We start from the raw sequence: 14,987 nt of genomic DNA, 5'->3' as shown, positions 1-14,987 counted from the left end.
TTGCACAATGTCACAAACAAATGCATGATAATGTAAAACAGAGTGTGGGAAAACAGTTTGGGTTTTGAGAACAATTCTTATTTTATTGCGCTTAGAAAATGTGTGACATAATGATATACTGTATATTCTTTAATATAGATCAAGTATAAAACTTATTAACACACATGGACACACCCAGCATGTGTATGTAGGTGTGATGTGTGAGCAGGTGAATTACTTAGTAGGTGGGGGGTGAGATGGTGAGGACTGCACTGGCTCAACCAGTCAGACTTGATAGTGTTCTTCTACCATGTTATCTCTCTTGCTCTCTCTCTCTCTCTCTCTCTCTCTCTCTCTCTTTCTCTCTCTCTCTCTCTCTTAGTGTGTCTCTCTGTCTCTCTCGCTGTCTCTCCCTCTGTCTCTTTCTCTGTCTGTCTCAATATCTGTGTGTGTCTCTCTCTCTCTCTCTCTCTCTCTCTCTCTCTCTCTCTCTCTCGCTCTGGATTAGGGTTAGAAATGAATTGTTCTTGGTTAAGGTTAGGGATACGGTATTGTTTAGAGGGAATTCCAGGTGAACTATAAACCAGCTCATCCACAGCAGGTGAAGACAGAAAAGCTTCTCACCCAACACCACATCATTATTTGAGTTTAAGTTTGCCCTGATTTGAAAAGCGTTACACTCGAAACACTTGAGTTGCAGTTTAGTCCTTATTGAAGGGCTGAAAGGATCTGTGTCTGGGCTTCATCTTCAGGTTGTTATATTTCTGTCTCAGTTCGGTGTATTTTGCCCTCTGTCTCCAGCTCTCCATCCTCTCCTACCAGACGTCATCAAACTTCCCACATCACCTGACTGCTTGATGCACCTGATCACCTGTCTTCCATCCCCAATCACTTTAGTGTCCACTCATAAACTTGTCCCCTGTTCCTACATAATCCAAGAAAGCACTCGATCCAGTCATTTCCGTCCACTCCTTGTCAGATTGTCTATTTATGTGTTTTCTGCTATACCTGCTTACCTTTTCATCCATCAATAAAACTGTTGCCTGTACTACGAAGCAAGTTCAGCATACTCAGGATATCTCTACATTATCTAGCGTCACTGAACCGTCCTGAAAAACATGTCCTGCGAAGCTGATTATCAAAGCTGATACCTGCAGGTTAGTTCAACATCCAGAATAATAGCAATAAAAGACTGAGATCATCTGCAGCAAGTCTATTAGAGGTTCCCAACAACAGTTAACAGAAAAGCAGATTGTGTAAACTTCGCTCCAAAGTTGTGGAACAGACTGCCGCTAGATATCAAAGAAACTGGTTCAGTAAACTTCTTTAAAAGAAAACCTTACTTCAAGCCTTTAACTAGATCTTGCACTTGCCCACACTCCTGCGGTTCTATAATTTGTCATCACTTTCTTTCTTAACTGTTTTTTTGCATTTTTTTAATTTAAATTTGATTTCTTTTCTTTTGAATGTCATTGTTCTTATGTTACTTAAAATCTGTTGCCTTATATGAATTTCCTTTTAACATGTTTTTTTGTTTATTCATATTAACACATGTTATCTTTATCTATATTGCATGTAAAGCACTTTGAGCTGCCTTTCTTGTATGAAAGGTGCTATACAGATAAAGTTTATCCTCATTATTATTATTAAAGTTAGCCAAGGACATGCTGTCGGCTAAATAACCACAGGTATTATAAAGTTTATTATTAAATACTATTGCTGTTGTGTCTGATGATGAACAAACTACTATGAATGGAAATGTTATGTGGATCAAATTTGTCTAATGAGGTCAATCTGAATTGTTCATTCCTAATCATGTGAACTATTTTATGTGTTAAGATATTTCAGTACATTGTCCCACAGTCTCCTCGTGTTATTCTGAGCTGCAGTGACAGAATTAGACAGTAAAAGCATCAACACAGTCAGGAATTCTGTCAGGAATCGACTCATCTTTGAGTTAAAATGAAGCTATAACATTTATTAGCCTGTGTATTTATTTATAGCAATTAGCCCTGCCTCTGTTTATTAGAAGCTCGGTTTTTAACCAGAATGGTCACATTAAAAGTCTGGAATTATCATTCAAAAATTATTCCACTCAAAAAAATACATTGATTTTCTTCACATTACACTAAACGTCCTGTTCCTGTCATGATCCTGTTGTATCTTCTAGTCTATTTTTCCCATTTGCGTTTAGGTTAAATACGTGCAAGTATATATTGTGCTATGATTCTCTGATTCTAAATGGATTATGAAAAAGCGAAAATAAGCAAACACATACACATTTGTTTTACAATTACACCATATACAGACAAACACCATGTTAAATACCTTGTCATTCATCTTAATGAGACCACAGCTCTGGCACTGGCTGGTAAAGAAGGAGCTTATTCTGCAGTCATGTTGACTGTGGCTCTGTGACTGTGGTGAACTCTTGTCTTATAATCCACTGAATTTGATTTAACTTTATATATAATCTTTTGTCTTGTACCTATAGCAACACATCTACACCAGTGCAGCTGCTGTAGGGCTTCTTACAGTCTTAACTCAGCTTTGTGTCATTATAAATTCATGACATTAAAAACACTTCAATCCTGACCTGGGTTTTGTAAACACAGTGAGTTTATACATTTACATACATGGCCTTGACCTCTCTACTAGGAAAGAAAGACTGTTATCAGCTGGAAGGAGGAGCTGGAAGAGCCATCCACGGACATGATCACAGGAAATAGGGTGTGTTTGTGTTTCCATGCTCCCATGTTCTGTAGTTTAGAAGAACAACAGTAAAATGGTAACTAACCCACAGTTATCAAGAGTAAGTAGTACTATAGGTGTGAAAGTGTTTCAGTGTACTCTGTTGGTGAAATATAATCCAGCTCGGGTTTCAATTTTATTCAAATAATTCCACAGGGAAATCATATATAAGTGTTTGGGTGAGTAGCCTGTGAGTCAGTATTTTCATTGCTCACTCTCATCATGGTTTGTTCCTATGTTAGTATGTAAGCGGCACCAGAGTTCATGATATGTTGACCTTTGACATCTCTCTGCGACGCACACAGCAAATGATATTACAGCTCCACTATCTGAAATCGTTGGAGCAGCCGTGCACCCGCTTCCGATAGTATTATAACAAGTCGCCAGCGAAATGGAAGGTCGTGGTCAGAAGAAAAGGATAGGTGGAGCAGAGAGGGAGAGAATTAAGAACAGTAAAGCTCTTGCCTCAGATGCAGCTAAATACTGCAAAATAAGCAACATGTTCACCAGGGAGGGACCAGGTCAGTCAAGTGACAATGTGCAGCAGTACAGGACTGCAGTCAAACCAGCCTCCACTCCCAAACACAGGGTCAAACTAGCCCCCACTCATTTCACGGTGCGCATTGTTTCTAAGCATTAAGTTAATAGTGTGTTAGAGTGATTTCAAAATAAAAGCGACTTTCCTGTAAATGGGACGTCACATTTGTTCAGTCTGTGAATGCATTAATGAATTAATTGATTAATTAATTAAATTATAAAAAATGATTGAACAGAATAAAGCAATGATACATAATACATACAATTTATGATAAAAAAATTATAACTGCCTTTGAAACTTACAGAAGAAATCGAGACTTAGAAAATGAATGATTTCTCATTACCACTGTGTGAATAATTAGTCAAACTTTATAATGAAGAAAAACTTAAATTCAAGCTACAAAATATGTAGTGTCATTGAGAAACTACCTGTTTCCACAGATTCATTTCACTTCACAATGACACTTCACCACCTCAGTGTCTCACTCTGACAATGTCAGGACGATCTGATGTAAAATGTCAAAGTAAATGCCCCTTGAAATATCATATTCTCACTGTTTTGGTTGTGGCAACAGAGAAAGAGATTCTTCTGGCACTTGACAAAGATGATGTGATTGAAAAGATGGCAGAGGGCAGTGAGTTACTAATACTTGTTTACTAGTCTGGTAACCATCACATCAACAAACAGAGTTAGCCTGTAAAATTAGAGGTCTGGTGCTTTGTGTGAAAGGGTGGCCTGGAATTACTGGCCTGTATTATTGTCCCAGCCCGCCCCTACCTGGGACCCACACGGATACAGATTCACTGTGCACTACATCATAAAGTAGAATACTAATATCTATGATTACCTGATTTCTCTTAGTTCCCTTCAGAAACATGGTACATTACATTGTATTTTCTAGTCTTGATGACCACTCAAAGCGTTATATGGTACAGTTTTTTGCGATTCACACACACATTCATACAGTGCATCTAGAGCACCTTTTCTATGGGAACGCTACAGCCAAAGGGGGAAATTCTGGGTTCAGTATCGTGCCCAAGGGCATTTGGATGGTTGAGGACTCAAACTGCCGACCTTCTGGTTAGATGACAACCTGTTCTACCTCCTGAGCCAGATCCGCCCAACATGTAGGCATGTACTGTAGAAACAGTGGCACAGGTTTTTTTCCCTGCAGTTTATGATCCTAACTGTACCAGAGAAGATAAGACTAGAAAATGCATTTCCTGCACTGTGAATGTTGAATTGCTGAAATGCACTGAAAATGTTTACCCATTGTTGACAGAAGAGAAAAAATAATTGCAGGAATGTCATGACATGACTTACAACATCATTAGGTCCATTTCAAGGCACACTGTATAATATGATGGCCCCAATAATATGTGAACTTAATGTTTCTTATGTATCCCTTCTCTTTAACACCAATAATCATGCAACAAGTTTTTATATTAAAGAACATTTATTTGACAGATATCCCTTGTCTTGACTAATGGGGAGTTTTGTCCCAATTGTCATTTAACTCATGTCTGTAAGTAAGAAAAAAAGGGATGGGAGGGGTGACAGATGGCAACAGAGGAGTTGTCTTCATTTTGGGGTAAGACAGAACAGTTACCATAAAATGGTAATAATATTGAGGCCTGGTGCTGTGCTTACTCATAATCCCAGAGAGGATAATGATGAGATTTGGTCAAAATGAAACAAACAAACATACTACTGCCAAACCTGATTCAATGCTTGGTTTAGTCTCATCAGGGTAATGCAACGATTCACTACATTCTGGATGGATACGGATAAAATTGTATTCTTTAGATTACATGTGAAAATAACCCAAGCCTAACCTGCAGAGGCATGGCCTGAGGACTTCACTGCAGTGAATGGATAAGAGCAGAATTGCAGAAGAAGCAAGCAATAATGTCTGCTGAGTGAAGTATATATGCAGGTAAAATGTTTGCAATTTGGGAATCAGTGCGTAGTGCAGTCATTTAGAGATAGTTCATTCCTAAAGACGTCTCAAGCACAGTTCAAAGAGTAAACATGTCCGATTTGAAATAAGCAGCAAGGAACAGAAGAGATCAATCTGAGGGACAAACACACCCTCAGGGTTAAAGAGAAATGATCTCAAATCCTAATTGAATTTTGTGGTGTTAAGGCCCATATCTGATATCCGACCACGCTGTACTTATCTCATGTCATCATACACTAACAGTGATGTCACACAGTGGTGATAGCCCCCCCAATAACCCCTTCAACTCTGCATTCCTCTGCTGATACCAGGGGGAGAGTCGATGGATGTGACGCATCAATGAAGAGTACAGGCTGTTTCTTGTTTAAACATTAACAGCATATACCCAACCCTATTGCAAACATACAAGCAGCTCAAATTACAACCTGAAAGTAAGCTTGGTGTTGAATGAAAAAGAAAAAAATGCTTTGACCAGTGGATTGATTTATTAGTGAAGTCAATTTATCTAAATATAACAACGTTAGACCAGTAAATCTGTCATTTCAATAAATCTGTCCCCTGTCTCAACAAGGGAACAGAATCCCTTCATTCTCTTCACATTTCCCTTTAACGCTTGATATAACCTAAATGTTAAATCCGAACGATTGATATGTCAACAAAATGTTTTTTGTACATTTTTCTTATTCTGTTGAAAGGGACTTTATTATTCCCTTGTACCCTTGTAGGAATGTTGGCATAAAAAAACAAGATCTGCAATGGCCTTACTTTATAACCAGAGATTAACAAAAAGAAAAAAGTAAAGTGAAAAATAAGCATTCATTTAATTATGTGATTCAACTGAATTACGGATAGATGGAATTAATGCAGGTTATAGTAACAAAAGCAACCGAGAATACATACCAAAAAGGGAAATAAATACATTATGAAAATACAGCAAAGAATCACGTGTGACAGAGGACGCCTGCCTTTGTGAGAAGAGGTGAAGCATTCCAGTGGGGTGTAGCCTGGGAGGCTGGTCCAGGTGCTGTACCATGACTGGAATGTCTGGTTGGTCTGTTGAACTGGTACAGCTGCATTCCTATCATGAGGCATGGGCATGATTTGATAGTCAGGTGAGGCTGAACAGAGACACTGACGGGGCTAATGAAGATGCTGATGAAGAAGAAAACCTCCAGACATGTTCAGCAAGTGTATATTTAATGATTAACTGCAGCCACAGGGCAGGAGAGAAGAGTGGTGTTTGAGTGATCATCAGTTTAATGGATCACAATCAGCTCAGAGAAGCTGTTCTGCTCCTGACTATGACCTCTACGAGGAAGGAGGTTACAAAAAATTCCACCCAGTAACATTCCCTATCATGACGCTCATCTGGGACAAGCAAATCAGTCCAGACATCGTCTTCTGCCCCAACTTCCTCCTGCCACTGTGGGTGTGATGACAGATGGAGTCTGTCAAGTTCACCCTCCCGGCCAGGCTGAGTGATGGAGCACAGGTCTTCCTCAGGGGTTCCTCCCAGTCAGTTGTGTTTGATTACTCTGCTGGGAGGAACAGTCTCACCAGAGCACCTCACCCCACAGCTGAACTATGTAAAGAGAAGAGTAGATGAGTGAAACTACACACAACACGGAAAAGAAGGAGTAGAAGGAGTCAAATAATTAGAAGCTTGGTAGAGGTGGAGGTAGAAGTAGACGCACTGCAGCAGTAGCAATAGAAGTAGCAGCATAGCATTCAAGCACAGAAAAGTATTGAGTTAGGATAAAAGTATCACCTGCTTTCCTCACATATCAATCAATCAATCAATCAATCAATCACATTTTATTTGTATAGCCCATATTCACAAATCACAATTTGTCTCATAGGGCTTTAACAAGGTGTGACATCCTCTGCCCTTAACCCTCAACAAGAGTAAGGAAAAACTACTAAAAACCCTTTTAACAGGGTAAAAAGAAGGTAGAAACCTCAGAGAGAGCCACATGTGAGGGATCCCTCTCCCAGGACGGACAGAAGTGCAATAGATGCCACGTGTAATGGAGAACATCACCAAGATGAGGGTATTAGCAGCATTGATTAGAATAAACACTTTGTAGCATAATGGAAGGTCAATGAAGGTCAACCCTCCAGCTGTGGGACATGACAAACCAAACATACCTCTACATTTTGTACCTACATTCTGCACCTTAGCACCGCACGTGCCCATAACATAACCTATTGTTTTTTTCTGTATATATTGTTGTTTTATGTCCGATTGTTGTTTTTATGTCCAAAGGCACCAACCACACCAAGGCAATTTCCTGTATGTGTAAATATACTTGGCAATAAAAAGAATTCTGATTCTGATTCTGATTCTGATTTTGATGATATGATTGGTCTTTAACATCCTACAGCAAACACCAGTGATTGGCCTTCAGCATGTTGATGCTGTGTGGACTGTCTTATCTCTGACAGGGTTAATGCTGGACCATGTCCACATCCTGGACAAAAACCACATTGTTCTCCCTGAATCTGATCATTCCCCTCAGCTCCCTGGCTCAGTCTCTTCCCCAGCCACTTTTTGTGAATCGTATGCGTGTGACTTAAATTAACAGTGGACATTTATTCAGAGCAACGTTTTTCATGTTCATAGCAACACAGCCAGGGGAGTGACATGCCGAAGACATAGGCCGATGTTTACAGGGCAGGTATGACATGGGGAAACAGAAATGCATTCTGCTTGGCCTGCAGTCCACATTCCCCAGAGAGGTGTGACCTGGGTAACTAGGTGTGTCCGGCTGTCACCAGAGTTTTATTATCTGGCGGAGGTGGGCTCACTGCTGGTATGACAGGTATGACACCTGCGGAGCTTTGGACACATTGTTTCCCGGGGTGGTGCCATGGTGGAGTTTTTCAAGGTGACTACTGAGGTTGTTTTGTTGAGTTGTGTATCATTGCTTTTCAGGAAGGTTCATTTTTACTCCCGGATATCCTGCATGTGTGTATTCTATCATTTACCTTTCTATGCTTTCCCTTCATACTACCCCCTGTAGCTTATAAGTTACAATATAATATATTATTGACTGGAAACTATGAGGCCTGGATTTAAAAACATTGTTCTGTATATATGAGCTCTTCCGCACAGGAAATCAAACAGGGTTACAACAGCACTGTGTCAAGCCAGCATGTGTACTGGAACACGCGTGAAGCTGCACACACATGTTGAATTGAACAGGGTGTGGATGTCATTCCAGGCTCAAAGCTCAGGTGTGGCAATAGTGTATAGAGTGACTCTATACTGATACAGACTGAAGTGAGACAGCAGCAGAATAAAAACATGCTGATGGAGTCACAGTTTGGGTATTTGTTTAATCAGTAGCAGACTTCTCAGGCACAAGCAAAACAAAACTGTACTGTAGTGCATACTTGTTTACTCCCACAAATTGTATTCACACTACTGACATTGCCAGATTTAATGCAATCATTAAGAAAATAAGGCTTTTTTGTTTATTATTTTGTATTTTACATGAATCAATTCATTGTCGATATTAAACACTGTCTCAGGAAAATGTTGCAGGGCGGCTCAGGAGGGACAGCGGCTCATCCACTAACCAGAAGGTTCGAACAAAGTCCCCCCCAGCTTGCGTGCCCGAGTGTCCCTGGGTGGGACACTGAGCCCCTGATGGCTGTGCTGACAGTGTGTGAGTGATGTGTGATAGAGAAAGTCCTGCACATGTAGATGCACTGAATAAGTGAAAAACTGTAATCGCTTTGCGTGGTCATCAAGACTAGAAATGTGCCAAAGAAATACAGACCATTTACCACTTGTACACTACTAATCATAATGAGGAACATTGTTAATCAACTCTATGTGCGGAGCTGCAAAAAAATGTCTTTCTAATTAATATTAGAAGTTAAATTCACAGTGTTCTTCATTTCTCTCCCTTCAGTATCTACTTGGGACAGTTAAAGCAGGATTAACATGTCAATTTTAGTCAAGTCAAGGGACTGGGTTAAAGTTAAATGACAGTTTGTCATCTTTGTTGAAAAGTGAAAAGGTCAAAGTTGAAGTGAGAGGGACAGGGTGTGTACCACTCCAGTTATTTAACCTAACCACAATCCTTTCATAATAGCAGCTGTGCACTTCCTGCACTGGAAAAACCACATTGCAAGTTAACATAATCCTCACAGAAATTACATTTCTGCCAATACATATTACACTAAGACCTACAGTGGCCCTGAGGGTCAAAACACAAAAACATCTCATAAAACACCACAGCATTTCATATTTCGGAAAGGGAGGGACAGCACTTCTTGTTCGAGATAGGGCAGGAAGTCCCTGCCGGCAGTTCATTGTAATTTCCTGTTTCTGTTCCTTGCTTGAATTTTAAACTGAGTTTGAATGAATGGATGAGGATTTTGAAATCATAAGGGAGTATTATTTTTTTAATTTAAAGGACATTCATATGATGTAATACTTAATATGTTTTCCACATATTATGTCATCAAAATATCCTGTGGCGACTGGCGAGCGGCTATGATTCCACAAGTTCCATCCGAAGGTCTTATCTCACTGTCTTATCTTATCTGAGCTGTGTGGACCAGGGGCCTGTACCAGCAGAATCTGTGGAATCAGGTTTAACTTGCTTCATGTATCTTGTTGTATATCCTTCGGCCGACTTTGAAAATCTAAATTATTTTTTAGTGGTTCTTCTCTATTCTAATTATTTGATCATATTATTTACATTGATGAATGCCACTCATGGATGTTGCTGTAACCAAAGCTACCTGCATCTACCAGGCTCAGTAGGCCCCCAGGTAAGGGATGGTAAGACTTTAAACGTTCCTTTTTGATAAAGCTTATAGATCTCTCTCTCTCTCTCTCTCTCTCTCTCCCTCTCGCTCTCTCTCTCTCTCTCTCTCTCTCTCTCTCTCTCTCTCTCTCTCTCTCTCTCTCCCTCTCGCTCTCTCTCTCTCTCTCTCTCTCTCTCAATCTGCAGGTATCTCTATGACTTCTGAGCTGCAGAATCCAGATCTTATTACTATTATTATTTTCACAGTCATTGTGGGAATTGTTGAGTTTTGGTATCATTTTAAGGTCCAGACCTTACTGTATAAAGTGCCTTAAGATGATGTATGTTATGATTTGGCGCTATACAAATAAAATTGAATTGAATTCCATGTAACATTGTTTCTTCTCAGATATGTTGCAAGTAAAGACTCTGCCTTTTTACATCATGAACATGTTCATAGCCATGTCGGTAAAACCATATTCAACTGAGACGGCTGATAACAGCTTCATACAGGTTATGCAGGACGGATGATGTTAGGTTCAGTGTTCAGGGTTCATATCCTGGATATGTTAAACTTTCTTTCCTTACCTTTACCTGTTTCTATAGGACAGGGTTGACCCTATGACCAGGTAAACCCTCTGACAATTCACAGTGTTGAGTGTGGATTATAACTGAGAGCAACTGGGAGATTCATCTTAAAGACAAGTTACTGCTGAGTTTTGAAAATGTCATTTTAATACACAAATGATTTTAAAATCTCCCGGACTGAGTGAGTAAATAATTCTGAAATGTTGGCGAACTGAGCCTTTAAAGCAGCAGCAGTATTCTTTAGGCACTGTTGTATCAGGGTGAAGGGCGTATGCAGCAACAACCTCTCAATGACAGGAGTGTCCCACTCTTCAGGTTTAAAACAAACACGTCTCTCCCATGAAGTATGTATCACACACAAATCAGTGCAGGCATTCCACTCACACCAGCACACAACAAAACTCTCTGCCAAGCCCTTTGCTGCTTAGCAAGCAAGCAAAAGATTCTGTTGGCAACGATGCAGCTCCACCCTGCACTAAAATATGTGATCCACTCATTAAACACTCCTGCAATCCACAAGGCCTGCTGAACTACTTGATTCACCCAATGATCTGTGCTCAGGTGGGAACACACTATCACTCACTGATACAGCATACAACAGCTCCACTGTAAACATCGTCTTCTTCTGCAGGTGCAGAGAGGTTTCTTGTAAATGGTTGGAAAAGTCAGTTTTTTGTTATGTTTTGGTTTGGCAGACACAGATACACATGTGAAAGTTAGTGTTGCATTTATTATATAACTGAGGTTGGACGGTTGATCGCCAGAGAAGCAGAGGAGGGGGGGGGGGGGGCAGGCAGGCATGGAGCCGCAGATATTCGACGCCAATGGATGTGGCATGGCGGAGGCAGAGCGGCTGGTGAGCTGTCTGATTGTGACTGGGGTGGAGAGCAAGGAAACAAAGGGTTCGCTGGTTCACTGGTAACACGATACACATCAGATATAGAGTGATGTAGTTGAGATACTGCTAGAAAAGCACGAAAGCATTTAGCTGCCACTGTAATCTAGCCTGCAATCTGGTGATCAGTGGCTGGACGGCTGATGTACTTCAACTAAAGGTGATGAGATGATTGAGCGCACACACACACACACACACACACACACACACACACACACACACACACACACACACACACACACACACAGAAAGATGAGGAAAGACAGGGAGAAACACAAACACAAAATGTGCAGAGCCAAACTCACATTAAATGTATCATACAAATGTGTGAATTAAATTGTTTTATTTGTCTGAGCCACAGAGCTCCGTTCTTCCATCAGACCCACATTGTTGCACTGGGTGACACCTTCCTGTGTCATGGTCACACACTTGTATTTTGACTCAATTCCACACACTCAACATCTTGCTGCCCGTAGTTATCAATAGAAGAACCAAATGAGGATTAATCCACTGCTGAAAAAGGTCCCCAACAAATGCACAACTACCTCCTATTTGACCAAGGTTTGTTAATTACTTTGATACTGTAGTGAGCTATGCATTTCTACTAACCCTTCTCAAACAATCAATCAATCAATCAAATTGTATTTGTATAGCCCATATTCACAAATCATAAGTTTCTCATAGGGCTTTAACAAGGTGTGACATCTGCCCTTAACCCTCAACAAGAGTAAGGACAAACTACTAAAAAAAACCCTTTTAACAGGGTAAAAAGAAGGTAGAAACCTCAGAGAGCCACATGTGAGGGATCCCTCTCCCAGGACGGACAGAAGTGCAATAGATGCCACGTGTAAAGGAGAACATCAGAAAGATAAGGGTATTTACAGCATTGATTAGAATAATCAGTTTGTAGCATAATGGAAGGTCAATGAATTGATTATTGTCAGTAATGGTCGAGTATCTGAGGAGACATATTGTATATCAAGCAGTCTTGTTGTAATCATAGTCTATGGTCAGCAGCCACCATGATAATGATCCACCATCAAGATCGGATGTCACCACAGTCCACAATCATGATCCACTGCCGCCATCAGGATCCACCATCAGCTGCCACCTCAATCGTGGTCCACCACTAATATCAGATGCCAGCACGATACAGGATCCGCCATTATTATCACAATCAGCCAGCACGATGCAGGATCTGCCATTACGATCACGATTTGCCATCCACCATCATGATCCACGATGTGGCCGCAGCCATGGCCCTTGATCTGCGGACGATAAGGCAAAGGGACTCTGGAGAAGAAGTCAAGTCAAGTCAGGGGGGGTTGTTGTATCTTTTTAATTTGTGAAAATAAAGCCTGAAACATCCAAAGTCTGATTGAAAGGTGTATTGGCATTCATTAGTAACATTAGAGAGCTGTCAGTAGTTTCCTGGATGCCTTTCCTCTGACACAACGTGTGTAAGAATGATCTAAATGTATCTCTTTGTCCTGCAGCAGGAGGAGCATTGGTGGGTTGGTTTGAGTGAAACTCAAACTTCCCAAAACAAAAGAGCAAACATTTTAATTCAAAGCACAAGATTGTGATATGCAATGACAAAGCTAAATAGTCTGCTTGTTTACTACGTGTGTGTATGTGTGTGTGTGTGTGTGTGTGTGTGTGTGTGTGTGTAATGGTGCATGCTTTTGTACTAGCAGTATCTAAAGCTCCCAAAACCCCAGCAAAGTCGCTCTGATAGGAAACTGCTGCTCTGTGTGTCCAGACTGCTAAGCCATACAGAGGAGACAGTCTGTGACCAAAGCACCACACATACACACACACACACACACACACACACACACACACACACACACACACACACACACACACACACACACACACACACACACACACACACACACACACACACACACACACACACACAGGTTGCTGTGGCTCTGGAGGTAGAAGATGGCCCTCTTACCAGAAGGTCGGTGATTCGATACCCTGGGATTTCTGGAGATCCTCTATTCCCTGTGTCCTTGAGCAAGACACTGAACCCAGAACTGACCCTAACTGTCCATTGTAAACAACTTACAGACCCATGACGTTTTGTAATGGCACTCAAGGAAGAGGGAAGGGGTATTACTAAATTACTTTCACTTTCAGGTTCACCTCCGAAATGAAATGGTTTACCACTGACCAGTTTGTGTGTGACATTTTAGGATTCAAGGCAGGCGCTCACGTGTGTTTCCTCTGCCGATCTTCGGAATCAAACCACGTCAGATCACAGTGTTCTGAATAAAGTGAGGAAGTCACCTCATGTCACATTCCTTCACGTCCCATCCCTGTCTCTGTACACCTGAAACCTGACAGTGTGAGCAAGCCACACCTCATACAGTGTGTGTCTGTGTGTGCATACTCAACCTGCTTGTGTGAACCTGCTGGGTCAGATGTAGACATTTTTCAGAGAGGGCAGGACACTTTCTCTGTCAGTCAAACCCCTTCTGAATCCACAGGAGACTGACTGTCACTTTGCAGTCTTCTCAACAAAATAGCGAGTGAGTGTGAGTGCTGCTACTCGTTGAACTAGTCTCCAGTGCAGAACTATGAACTATGAAACTTGAGGCAGAGGTCAAAAGGCCATTTGAAAGTGAGGAGTGGAGCAATCGGAGGGAAAGAAGATGTGAAAATGAATCCTAAACACGCGTAAATCTATTCATTGGCCAGTATCTCCTTCCTTACCGTCTTTTTATTCTTTCCAAGAGTAGTTCACCTTTTACCTTACTAACTATCTGTTAGATTGGTATTAAGACTAGTGATTGTGTAAACCTTTCCTGCAGCACCACCATGAGGCAAAGTTTTGAAGTTGCACAAAAGAAAAATCATAATCTTGCCAAATCTCATAATATCACAGTGTCCAATGTAATGCAGACTGAGGACAGCCATGTTGTATAATTAATATAAATCTGTCATAAATAAGAAAATGTTCCTAATTGTTATCAAATTATGTTTGTGATGTATTCAAGTAACAAAATATGCATTGAGTTGTTGAAAATGTGTTTTAGTTTTTTTTGTAAATGCTTTTATCCATCCCACTTTAAGAAATATGATAGATAATATGGGACAACATGCTTTGGGTAATCTGTGACATCTAAGTTCTCTAGATGGGAAATATGCTTTTAGGGAGTTCCTGAAGTAAAAAAAAAGACAAGCCAAAGAGATGTAGAACATGATCTGCAGTTGTCAGACAGGAGTTCATTGTAAATACAGTCTGTCCCTCTCTGTTTTAACTAACGAGCACATGATCAGTTAGTTCTCTAAAACAGAGATGATCCAAAAAGCACAGAAGAGTCTGTCCTGTGGTCTGCAGCCACTGGTTTCACCAAACATGTGGAGAAGACAATGGGCTGATCGATGATGATGGTCTCTCACCTGCAAGGACTGTTTGCTCCCTGAGTCGCCCAAATAGAATGGTAGGTTATTAATAATTATTAATGAACAATCTAGTATTATTATTGTTGCTTGCTGTTG

Source organism: Hippoglossus hippoglossus, chromosome 8, assembly GCF_009819705.1.
Source record: "Hippoglossus hippoglossus isolate fHipHip1 chromosome 8, fHipHip1.pri, whole genome shotgun sequence".
NCBI classification, from domain to species: domain Eukaryota; kingdom Metazoa; phylum Chordata; class Actinopteri; order Pleuronectiformes; family Pleuronectidae; genus Hippoglossus; species Hippoglossus hippoglossus.
The sequence above is the reverse complement of the archived record's forward strand: the minus strand, read 5'-3'. Positions refer to the sequence as shown.